Raw genomic sequence first — 13,857 nt, 5'->3', positions numbered from 1 at the left:
AGTTCAGTCGAATCTGAGGGATAGAATCCGAGAAGGTCAGTCTTCCGATGAGCAGTTACAAAAATGGAGACAGAGAGACGAGTCTAAAGGACGGAAGCTGTATTCCGAGGAGGATGGCATAGTTCGATGTCGAAATCGACTTTGGGTTCCTAGTGGTGATTCACTGAGAAAGGTTGTCTTGAAAGAAGCTCATAATACACCGTACTCTATTCATTTTGAAAGCACAAAGATGTACAAGGATTTGCAATTATTGTACTGGTGGCCGGGCATGAAGCAAGACATCTTGCGTTTTGTATCCGAGTGTTTTACATGCAAGCAAGTTAAAACAGAGCATCAGGGGCCAGCCGGGAAGCTTAAGCCACTTCCTATTCCCGAGTGGAAATGAGAAAATATTACTATGGATTTTGTAGTGGGGTTGCCGAGGACTATCAAGGGATTTAATTCCATTTTAGTGATAGTTGATCGTCTTACGAAGTCAGCGCACTTTCTACCTATTAAGATGACATTCACTATGACACAGTATGCAGAGTTGTATATCCGAGAGATAGACCGACTGCATGAGATTCCAGTATCGATTGTTTCTGACAAAGATCCGAGGTTCACATCATCCTTCTGGAAGAGTCTGGACACAATGATGGGGACAAAATTGATGTTCAGTACAACATTTCATCCTCAAACCGATAGTCAGTCCAAAAGGGTGATTCAAATTTTGGAGGATCTACTCCGAGTTTGTGTGATCGATTTCCTAGAAAGTTGGGAACCGAGGTTACCTCTAGTGGAGTTCACATATAACAATAGCTACCAATAGTCTAGAGAAATGGCTCCTTACGAGGCACTTTATGGAAGGAAGTGTAGATCACCGATACATTGGGACGAGGTTGGTGAAAGAGGAGAATTTGGTCCGGACTTGATCAAGAAAATAGCGGAGCAAGTAGTCAAAATCCGAGATAGGATGAAGACTGTACAAAACCGAAAAAAGAGCTACGTCGATAAGCGATGAAGAGAACTAGAGTTTGCCATAGGTGACCACGTATTTGTGAAATTAGCGCCTATGAAGGGTGTCAGTCCGAGTTCATAGGACCATTTGAGATCCTCGAGAGAGTTGAAACACTAGCTTACAGAGTTGCACTGCCACCGAATCTGGCTGAAGTGCATAATGTGTTCCATATATTGATCTTGCGAAAGTACATGTTGAATCTCTCACATGTACTAAATTATGAACCTCTGCAGTTGACTCCAAATATGTCATACGAGGAAAGGCCTATTGTGAAGGCCCGAAAATCCTCGCTTTAAAAATTTGCGGAAAATTAAAAATTTTCTTTTTAAAGAACTTAAATGGCCTCATTCATAAAATCACTGATGAATCAAGTTCAATGTTTAAAATTTAAAACAGCGGAAGAAAATAAAGTTTGTCAACAAGTACAATTTAAAAATATCTAACGACTGATAAAATAGTTTGCGGAAAAATAACAACTGCTGCGCTGAGGTCCTCGGGTGCCACTACTGCCGACCCAAGCTGGCTCACTGGTCTCCGTCCTCTACCCTGACCTCATCAGTACCTACAACAATCAAGTCTAGTGAGCCTAAAGACTCAGCATGCATATATCGCAGGTAACGAGTAAAATCTGAGGTAAAATATGCATGTGATAAAATATCATGTCATGAGTCATGCTGAAAATAATTTGTACTGATGCTGAAAATAATCTGTACTGATGCTGAAAATAATCTATACTCATGCTGAAAATAATCTGTAATGATACTGAAAATAATCTGTACTGATGCTGAAAATAATCTGTACTGCTGCTGAAAATAATCTGTACTGAGCAATTATAATACGTGCATAACTGAACTGATAATCACGGTAAAAACGTTTGCTCCTTGGAGCCCTGTACTGAAATAACTGGTAAAATTTTCTGTTGAGATTATGTTTTACGCCTGTGGCCATTGCACTAAGCTGAACTGATCGGTAACTGACTACCGGGGAGCCTGAAACTGAGCTGGCGGTCACTGAAGACCCGATGGTACCATCCGTAACTGATAGGTCACTGGCGACCTGATGATACCAACCTGAACTGAGCGGTCACTGGCGACCGTATAAATAATGCTCCCACATAGTGAATGAACCACAAGCCATATCGCATAAATCTCAAAAATGAATATTTTCTATGCACGTAATATAATTAAATATGAACAATTAAAATCATGTACTTGCGATATTTAAAAATACCTATATGACTTGATTGAGGTTTAGAAAAAGTATATACATGCCTTGGTTTGTTTTGACAGAAAACAAACGAAATAACGACGCGGCGCGGCGGAGACGGAGTGCTCTTCATTTTCTTACTTTTTCTCTTTTAATTCCTTTAAACCAAGAATGCACCATAATTATTATAATAGCGTAAAAAGCGTAAACGTGATGCATGAACATTTAAAAATATTATGATTTGTGCTCAGGGCGCTGCTAGGACCAAAATATCACCCGGGGTGCAAAATGTCCATTTTGCCCCTGAAAAAACCCAAAATGACCGTTTTGCCCCTAGACGTAAAATTTCACGTTTTTGACATTTTATTAATTCCATTGATTCTAAAATGTCCCAAATAATTATTTAAGCCTACATGAATTTTCTCATATTTATATTTGGCTTAAATCGATGACTTTTACATTAATATCTAAATACAACATATTAATGCATTTTAATTCTCGAATTAAACCAAACCTTAGCATAAAATTCCCAAATAAAAAAAAAACTTAGACTTCTAATAATTATTTGAGCTTAAATATAATTTCCCATAATTTTATTAAACTTAAATCTAGGCGTTTCAATTAATTATTTAATTAGCGTTTCGTGCGGCGATTAAATCCCGAAAATTCCAAAACTCTTTATTTTGATCCAAAACTTACCAAACTCCTAAAATTGTCCCAAAACATATTTAAAAGTATTCCTAGATGTAAACTCGAGCCCATTTCGTAACTTAACCGAATTATTTTAAAACTTGTACCGGAGTCCCGGTTTTAACCCGAATCTAACCGAAACTAAATCAAAATCCTCTCAAATTTTTGCCATCTTTTAAAAACACTATGAAGCTCATAACGCTCCCAGATTTGACCCAAAATTCTCGGCTAAATAATTAATGACCCAAACCAACCATCGGCCCCTTTCTATTTACTCCACTTCATGCATTATTTTATCCCTTATCCCACGCCACTACTCTCAACTCAATGCACCAATCACGAGTTCACACCAGGGACTTAGATCAGCGCTTAAGGCACTCTACCGACTCATCCCACCGCTCCCATGCAAGCTGGAAAATCGCAGCACCACTATCATCCACCTCATGCGCCTATTCTCCTCAAACTCACGACTCAAGCTATCCCTCTCGTTCCAGCCATGAACCCACTTACCGTAGGCCTAGACCAGACACAGAGGAACACCTAACAGCACCAAGTTCTCGGCCTCGTCACGCATCTAACAGTTAGCAGCCAAGAAACAGCTCAAACCTCCTACCGAGACCCTTGCTTCTCTACAAGGTCCGATCGAGTTTCCACTCCAACACATCTACACTCGACCGATCTACACACCAGCATTTACATCTTATCAGTCACGATCTAGACAGCCCCTTACCAATCTAATACAGCAGCCCCTTTGCAACAAACAGAAAAACGTGAGTAGCAAATGTAAGAATACAATGAACCCATGAAAATTCACTGATCTTCCCTACACATGCATGGACCGAGAGTTTTACATGCTTAAACACATATACAACAGTGCTATAACATGGATGATGCAGAAAATAAGAGATACAAGCGTGCCTGATGATGGGAGAACCAAACGATGCAAAGAAAGGAGGCCCGGGTGAAGTTTACTTTAAAAAAAAACAAACCAACAACCAAAGCTTTAGGCTGCTGGGTTCAGAAACTGAGAGAGGATGTTTGAGGGAGGTGGGTGTCGGCTGATGCACAAATAATGGTGTAAGGCATGCCATGTGATGATCTTTAATGATAGACAAACACATGAGAGGGACTTTTTCATTCAAGGGTGGGAAGGAAACCGATGGGCCTCAATCTTTAAGATGAAAACATGGGTGTGTTGGCTACTCAGGAGGTGTCGGCTATTGGAATCATTAGGTGTAGGATAAATGATATTTAAGGATTAATTAAGTAGATAACAAATTAGTTTATGGGCTTAAATTGTTTAATTAAAAGATTAAAAAGATAATTAATCCCTATAAACTCGAAATTAAGATCATTAAGCTCAAACTCACTAATGAAAAATATTTCGAGTTGAAAAGATTTTGAAATGATTAGTCGAACCCTTAAAAATTCCCCCGATTCGATAAAATTTGAGTACCGATTAAAAATAAAATCTTATGGGTAAAAATACCCAAAAATTCCCATTTTTGTAAAATACACTTAAAAATGCTTTACCTTAATTTATAAAAATAACTCATGTAATAAAATAATTTTTCTGAAAATTCTCCGGTCTCCGATCCTCGTCCGAACGTGAAACGCAACTTAAAAATCTTAATGCACGAACTTTTAAAATTTCATGAACTAAATTCCATCATGCATTTATTATGCATAAATTACATAAAATAATTAAAAACATAATTTAATGAAATAACATGCTAAATTACCACTTCTTAAATAAGTTTTTATTCACTTATCTCAATACTCCATCTCCAGTCCGGCCTCACTGAAATAACTGAAATACTAAAAAAATCAACTACTGAACTGAACTAATAAAATAATTAACTTCAAAGAAATGCATTTAAATTAATAATGCAATGAAGTTAATTAAATTTAAAAATCTAGAATTATGCATGACTTATACGTAGACTGATTTACGGGTTCTACAATCCTTCCCCCCTTAAAAGAAATTTCGTCCTCGAAATTCGCTTATCCTCATTAAACGAAAAGTTTAGACTCTTAATTCTAGAATCATAATAATCCACGCTTCCGCTGCGCTACTCTGATAATATAAATGTTAATCTGTCTTTATGTCTTCTCAATTCTAATTAAATTGTCTACTGAAACCTTGATTGTGAATCGCAACTTAAAACGACTTGGGTGACTTAGTTCTAATCTACTATGACCTCGAATTTGGCTTATCTCGCAATTCCTCAAACTAGAGATGGATGTCCAAACTTACCGTGTGGGGACCCGGGTTCTAATTCGAATCTATCTGGGATTAATCAGATCTTTATAATAAATTACGGGTCAAATTTTTCTGATTTTACATTAAATCAAACGTAAATAAAACATAACATGTTCGGTATTATTATATCAAACATAAGGTACATACAAGATCTGTTTGGTACCAACATACAACTAGTGTTCAAGTCTCAAATACAAGTAGTACAAATCTCAACAGAAACTACTAGTAATCTGCGGCTACACCCGGCGTCACCACGCTATCCACTCTCTCATCCTCGTCGTGACCCTGATCCTGCCCCACCTGTCGTCATGCACACATACAGACACGACAACAGCCGGATAACTCCGGTGAGAACAAATCCCAGTATAAAACATGTATGCATGCAATGTAATAAATCATATACAAAAGCATAGCATAAATCGAATAACATGAATTAAAATCTAAAACATGCAAAGGAATACAAATCTGTATTCACATAAAATTCTTGACTCGACTCATTTCTAATCTAGGGATCCCGGTGTGAATAAGACGGTCTGTCACCTACCCAACCACTCGGGGTAACGGTACGTCTTATTCCTAGACTTCGGTCAACTCTGTATCGAGTGTCTACACGTAGAGAAAATCTGCAACTACGCGACGATACACCGAACGTCTAGTCTGACACATCTGTCAGTCTCGCCTATCTCAGGACTCAAATACAAATCAATAAACAAGATATTACGTAATAAAAAGTAATACCAATCGAGTATGTGATTTAGGGAAACTCGTATCAAATCAGAATCGAGTTGTGCAATCCCACGATCACATGAATTATACTTTCTTGTCAAACAATATCTGTCGAGATCGTGAAGTCGGGATGTCACTCTGTCAAGACAATCTGAAATGACAATACACAAGTGCTCTATATCAAAATACAACTCAACCAAGTCTTGAACAATTCAATAATCATTCTCGGTCAATAAAACGCAAGTAAGGAAATATTGCTCATTCTTCTATCCAAGGTTGGAGCTACACATTTAAACTCAAGGCTATCCACACCAAATCTGGAATGCTTCATTCGAACTCCACCATATCAATATCAAATTCCATTCAAGTCATGACATTGATTAAAACTCATTCTATATCAAATTCGACGGCATAACGGTGCAATTTCGGTCTCCCGATAAATCAAATACCAATCAATTACTATCACCAACTCATAATTCCCAACAATACCAAGCCAAAACATAACAAATCCACACCTCCAACTTTCGGCCCACATGCTGGAATTTTTATAAATTGTATACGACATCCGATCAACGATTCGTTTACGGTGTTATGATCGCTATCTACTCAAGAACACATTGCACCAATAAAATCATAAATCCTCCAACATATTATTTTCGAAACATGCTGAAAATTGATGAAGTTTACCTCACCTTGAAGCCCTTGAGTTGAGGAGCAAGAATCTAAAATTAGTTTCAAGAATTTACGGTTGGATCATCTCAAGGAAATTAACAAAATAAGAAAGAAACTTTGAAGCTTTCTCCATGGAGCATTTCGGTCCAACCCTTGCAAAATCTGAATGAAATGGAGTGGAAAGATAGCAACATGGCACGTTTCAAGCTTCATCTTGCATGGCATGACAAGTGTCAATTCCCACTTATTGCACTTTAGTCCCTCAATTTCTCATAAATTGCAAATCAGCCCCTATTCAATCTTTTAAATCCAATTTCAATCCTAAATAAATTCAAACCTCTTGGAATATAATTCAACACTCCAAAATTCTCTAATTCAATAATCTCGGTTTAAAATAATATCATCTTTATTATTTCGGGCCTTACAATTCTCCCCCTCTAAGACATGATTTCGTCCTCGAAATCTCAAGCAATCATATCATAGGCAATCAATTCAGAAATAATAGAAACTGAAATAAGAAACTCACATCAGTAGAATAACTCTGGGAATTCCTGTCTCATATCTGATTCAGTCTCCCAAGTAGCTTCTTCAATTCCATGACGAGTCCACTGAATCTTCACAAGCGGAATGGTCTTGGTTCTGAGCTGTTTCTCTTTCCGATCAAGGATCTGTACCGGTTTCTCAACATAGCTCAAAGTCTGATCTAACTCGGCTTCGTCAGGATGAATGACATGAAAATCATCTGGCATATATCTGCGTAGCATCGACACATGAAATACATCGTGTATCCCAGATAATGAAGGAGGAAGAGCAAGTCTGTAAGCTCGATCGCCAATCTTCTCAAGAATCTCATACGGACCGACATATCTAGGAGACAACTTTCCTTTCTTGCCAAATCTGACAATGCCTCTAAAAGGAGAAATCTTCAAGAATACTCTGTCTCCAACTTCAAATACCAACGGTCTGCATCTGACATTGGCGTATTTCGCTTGCCTATCTTGTGCCGTCTTCATTCGCTTCTGAATGATCTTCACTTTCTCAGTCATCTCACGAATCATATCAGGCCCCAACTCTGGTACCTCAGAGATATCATCCCAGTACAACGGAGATCTGCACTTCTTCCCGTATAAAGCTTCGAACGGTGCCATCTCAATGCTAGTCTGATAGCTGTTGTTGTATGAAAACTCACACAACGGCAATGAATCTTGCCAGCTAGTACCAAAATCTAGTACTACAGCTCTCAGCATGTCCTCTAAAGTCTGGATAGTCCGCTCTGACTGTCCGTCTGTCTGAGGATGATAAGCAGTGCTTAGGTGTAAAGTCGTACCCAAAGCCTGCTGCAAGCTGTGCCAAAAGTGAGAAGTGAATCGTGGATCACGATCTGATACAATCGACTTCGGCACACCGTGCAATCTGACGACCTCTCTGACATATAACTCTGCCATCTGATCATATCGATATGTCATCCTGTACGGAATGAAACAGGCAGATTTGGTCAATCTGTCAATGATGACCCAAATCGAATCACAGCCCCGGGATGATCGAGGTAACTTCGTCACGAAGTCCATGGAAATGTGGTCCCATTTCCATTCAGGAACAGACAAACTCTGAAGTAAACCTCCGGGCTTCTTTCTCTCGGCCTTCACCTGTTGGCAATTCAGACATCTAGACACAAATTCTGCAATATCTGTCTTCATCTGCTTCCACCAGAATTGCGTCTTCAAGTCATTGTACATCTTCCTGCCACCAGGATGAATGCTGAACCGACTACAGTGTGCCTCTGACATGATCTGTCATCTCAAATCTGAAACATCTGGCACCACTAGACGGTTATTCACATACAGAACAGAATCTCTAACCTGATACTCGGATATATGACCAGCTCTGACCATATCAATCGATCTCTGAACGCTCGGATCAGTTCTCTGTGCCTCTTTGATCCTCAAAATCAAATCTGGCTCAATCTGAATCGTAGCAAGTCGCAACGGTCTACTATCTGTATCAAATGTCAACCCAGACAAGCAACAATCTTCTACCAAACTCGATACACCTACTGTCGACAAGGAAAGAGCACATACCTTTCGACTCAAGGCGTCTGCCGCTGCATTCGACTTCCCTGGGTAGTACTTGATCTCGCAATCAAAATCTTTCAGCAGATCAAGCCATCGTCTCTGCCTCATGTTCAACTCTGACTGAGAAAAGAGGTACTTCAAGCTCTTATGGTCAGAATAGATCTCGAATTTCTCGCCATAGAGATAATGACGCCAGATCTTGAGTGCAAACACAATCGCCGCCAATTCAAGATCATGAATCGGATAACGGGTCTCGTGCGGCTTCAACTGTCTAGAGGCGTACGCTATCACGTGTCCTCGCTGCATAAGAACACACCCTAGCCCTCTGTGAGATGCATCACAATATACAACGAACTCACCTGTACCTGAAGGAATCGTCAAGACAGGCGCACTAGTCAGCCTCTTCTTCAGCTCTACAAAACTGGCCTCACAATCCTCCGACCACACAAACGGCATGTTCTTCTGTGTCAACTGGGTAATAGGCTTCGCTATGCTGGAGAAATCTCGGATAAAACGACGATAATACCCGGCTAGACCCATGAAACTGCGTATCTCAGGCACTGAAGTCGGTCTCGGCCAACTGATAACAGCCTCAACTTTACTCTGATCTACTGCAATACCATCTCCAGATATGATGTGCCCCAAGAAGACAACCTGTCTCAGCCAGAATTCACACTTGGACAGTTTGGCATACAACCGTTCCTGTCGCAAAGTCTTCAGCACGATTCTCAAATGATCTGCATGCTCAGTCAAACTTTTCGAATACACCAAAATGTCGTCAATAAACACAATCACAAAATCATCTAAATATCTCTGAAAAATGCGGTTCATCAAACTCATAAACACCGCGGGTGCATTTGTCAAACCAAAAGGCATAACAATAAACTCGTAGTGCCCATACCTGTTTCGGAATGCAGTCTTCGGAATATCAACACTCTAACTCTGAGCTGATGATACCCTGATCTCAAATCAATCTTCGAGTAAATCGAAGATCCCTGTAGCTGATCAAACAAATCGTCGATGCGAGGCAAAGGATATCTGTTCTTCACTGTTGCCTTGTTCAACTGCCTATAATCAATACACAGTCGCATCGAACCATCTTTCTTTCGAACGAAAAGCACCGGAGCACCCCAAGGAGATACACTGGGTCTGATATATCCCTTGGAAAGAAGATCCTCCAACTGTGCTTTCAACTCTTTCAGCTCTATCGGCGCCATCCTATACGGAGCTCTCGAAATAGGAACAGAACCGGGCATAAGATCTATGCTGAAATCAACCTCTCGAATCGGAGGCAACCCTGGAATCTCATCGGGAAAAACATCTGCAAACTCGCAAACCACTGGCAGATCTGCCAATGCTGGGCTCGACTTCAGTAGATCTACTGAATATACGAGAAAGCCCTCTGCTCCTCTCTGAAGCAATCTACTCATAGTCAGAGCAGATACCAAGGGAATCCGAGATCTGGAACCCTTTCCAAAGAATTTCCACTCTTCTGTCAGTTCAGGTCTGAATCTGACAATCTTGTGGAAACAATCGACAGTGGCCCTGTACTTGGTTAACATGTCTATACCAACTATACAATCAAAATCAGATAAACCAAGTACTATACAATCAAGATCAATCTCATGCCCCTCAAACTGAAGCATACAATGTCTAACAGTAGTCACAGATATCAGACCACTTCCCAACGGAGAAGCTATAGACACTACTGTCGACAAAGACTCAGCAGGCAATGAATGTCTCAATGTAAAATGCTCAGATAAGAATGTATGAGATGCACCTGTGTCAATCAACACATATGCAGGATAACCGCAAAGAAAACAGTTACCTGCGATCACGTCATCTGGCGCATCCTGGGCCTGCTCCTCTGTCAAGGCAAAAACACGTGCCTGCTGTCTGGGAGGTTGACTCACAGTCTGACTACCTCCGGGCCTCTGCTGTGTCTGTGTAGGAGGCTGGAATGAATGTACAGAGGATGCCTGTCTCTCCACCTGTGGCACTGGTGCTGATGACCCTGTACTCTGGAATCGCTGTGCACCTCTCTGGGGACAAACTCTGGCAAAGTGTCCCTGTTGCCTACAGATGTTGCAGCGTCCAAAAACTCCTTGGCACTGCTCCGTGGCATGTCGCCCTCCGCACGAACTGCAGCGTACACCACTGTAATCTGAGCCCTGACCTCTCTGTCGAGCTCCACTCAAACTCGATAAACTACTCCCCGATTTCTTAAACTGTTTCCCCTTGGCCTTCAGAAAATCCTTCTTGCCACTACCACTAGCTCCACTGTCAAAACGAGGAGGAGGAGGTGGAAGCTGAACGGCGGTAGGCTGTGGCTGTATCTGCCCCTGAACACTGTAAGAAGCTCCTCGCTGCCTGATCAAGCCAGCCTCTGCTCCCTTTGCTCTGTTCAGTGCCTCTGAAAAAGTATTAGGCCGTCCCGTGTTCACCAAAGTAAAGACATCTGGATTCAACCCGTTGATGAACTGATCGGCCGTTGCCTCGTCGTTTCCTGCCACATGAGGTGCAAATCGTAACAATGCAGAAAATTTAGCAACATACTCCTCGATGTTCCACTGTCCTTGCCTCAGATTCGCAAATTCAGCCCCTTTATCTTTCCGGTAGGAGACAGGGAAAAAGCGCTGATAGAACTCATCCTTGAAGACTTTCCACGAAATCTCAATGCCTCGATGCTCCAAGGCTCTCTTGGCAGTCAACCACCAGCTCTTCGCTACCTCTTGCAGCTGATGCCCTATCAACTTCACGCGTCGCTCATCAGTATAGGCCAAGGACTCGAACAACATCTCGATATCATCAAGCCAGCTCTCGCACTCTACTGCACTCTCTGTGCCCTTCAAGGTAGGCGGATGGAAAGACTGAAATCTCTTCAATAAGGTCTCCATCGGCGTAGCGGTAACATCCATCTGTGCACCTGATGTGCTACCCTGCTCTGGCTGTGGCACTCGTCTAGGCGGCATAAATCTGATCATAAAACTGATTAGTACACAACTAATATCATCTGTCTCAGCCCTCCTCTGATCATATACCTCTGATCGAGAATCGGTTCTGATTCAGGCTTGGAATGCTGTAAATCAATTCAGATAATACAACAACATATAATAGGGAAAGCAATAAATCATGCTAGCAAGGAAGATGACTCGATCTACCCCGCTCATTCTATTCTATCTCAGTCTACAGAACCTACAGCTCTGATACCACCTGTTGTGGGGACCCGGGTTCTAATTCGAATCTATCTGGGATTAATCAGATCTTTATAATAAATTACGGGTCAAATTTTTCTGATTTTACATTAAATCAAACGTAAATAAAACATAACATGTTCGGTATTATTATATCAAACATAAGGTACATACAAGATCTGTTTGGTACCAACATACAACTAGTGTTCAAGTCTCAAATACAAGTAGTACAAATCTCAACAGAAACTACTAGTAATCTGCGGCTACACCCGGCGTCACCACGCTATCCACTCTCTCATCCTCGTCGTGACCCTGATCCTGCCCCACCTGTCGTCATGCACACATACAGACACGACAACAGCCGGATAACTCCGGTGAGAACAAATCCCAGTATAAAACATGTATGCATGCAATGTAATAAATCATATACAAAAGCATAGCATAAATCGAATAACATGAATTAAAATCTAAAACATGCAAAGGAATACAAATCTGTATTCACATAAAATTCTTGACTCGACTCATTTCTAATCTAGGGATCCCGGTGTGAATAAGACGGTCTGTCACCTACCCAACCACTCGGGGTAACGGTACGTCTTATTCCTAGACTTCGGTCAACTCTGTATCGAGTGTCTACACGTAGAGAAAATCTGCAACTACGCGACGATACACCGAACGTCTAGTCTGACACATCTGTCAGTCTCGCCTATCTCAGGACTCAAATACAAATCAATAAACAAGATATTACGTAATAAAAAGTAATACCAATCGAGTATGTGATTTAGGGAAACTCGTATCAAATCAGAATCGAGTTGTGCAATCCCACGATCACATGAATTATACCTTTCTTGTCAAACAATATCTGTCGAGATCGTGAAGTCGGGATGTCACTCTGTCAAGACAATCTGAAATGACAATACACAAGTGCTCTATATCAAAATACAACTCAACCAAGTCTTGAACAATTCAATAATCATTCTCGGTCAATAAAACGCAAGTAAGGAAATATTGCTCATTCTTCTATCCAAGGTTGGAGCTACACATTTAAACTCAAGGCTATCCACACCAAATCTGGAATGCTTCATTCGAACTCCACCATATCAATATCAAATTCCATTCAAGTCATGACATTGATTAAAACTCATTCTATATCAAATTCGACGGCATAACGGTGCAATTTCGGTCTCCCGATAAATCAAATACCAATCAATTACTATCACCAACTCATAATTCCCAACAATACCAAGCCAAAACATAACAAATCCACACCTCCAACTTTCGGCCCACATGCTGGAATTTTTATAAATTGTATACGACATCCGATCAACGATTCGTTTACGGTGTTATGATCGCTATCTACTCAAGAACACATTGCACCAATAAAATCATAAATCCTCCAACATATTATTTTCGAAACATGCTGAAAATTGATGAAGTTTACCTCACCTTGAAGCCCTTGAGTTGAGGAGCAAGAATCTAAAATTAGTTTCAAGAATTTACGGTTGGATCATCTCAAGGAAATTAACAAAATAAGAAAGAAACTTTGAAGCTTTCTCCATGGAGCATTTCGGTCCAACCCTTGCAAAATCTGAATGAAATGGAGTGGAAAGATAGCAACATGGCACGTTTCAAGCTTCATCTTGCATGGCATGACAAGTGTCAATTCCCACTTATTGCACTTTAGTCCCTCAATTTCTCATAAATTGCAAATCAGCCCCTATTCAATCTTTTAAATCCAATTTCAATCCTAAATAAATTCAAACCTCTTGGAATATAATTCAACACTCCAAAATTCTCTAATTCAATAATCTCGGTTTAAAATAATATCATCTTTATTATTTCGGGCCTTACATACCGCACCTTGCTTTTCTTATATCATGTCCGCGATGTTCATCGACCTATTACCTTAGCATTTATGCAGTTCAACTTAAGAAGTCTTGGCACCAAAAGTTACTGATCGACTACTATCCTCGGTAATACACTAAAAAAATTAAACCTTATCTCACCCCATAATAATATTAGCTTAAGATATTTGAA

General features: G+C 40.4%; 1 long non-coding RNA gene across 2 annotated transcripts; it reads right to left on the bottom strand.

Moving 5' to 3' along the window:
- Positions 1–1,270: 1,270 nt before the first annotated feature.
- Positions 1,271–5,169, bottom strand: LOC140837094 (uncharacterized). Of its 2 annotated transcripts, none has more exons than XR_012119215.1 (3): positions 3,804–5,169; positions 2,269–2,343; positions 1,271–1,559 (listed from the first exon to the last, which is right to left on the bottom strand). It is a non-coding gene; the product is annotated as an uncharacterized lncRNA (long non-coding RNA). The 2 variants fall into 2 exon arrangements; XR_012119214.1 differs by having other exon boundaries at positions 2,269–2,361; positions 3,812–5,169.
- Between the last annotated feature and the right edge of the window lie 8,688 nt (positions 5,170–13,857).

This window comes from Primulina eburnea, chromosome 7, assembly GCF_022965805.1.
Source record: "Primulina eburnea isolate SZY01 chromosome 7, ASM2296580v1, whole genome shotgun sequence".
Taxonomy (NCBI): domain Eukaryota; kingdom Viridiplantae; phylum Streptophyta; class Magnoliopsida; order Lamiales; family Gesneriaceae; genus Primulina; species Primulina eburnea.
Note: the sequence above shows the minus strand (reverse complement) of the source record. Positions and strands in the feature narration are given on the sequence as shown.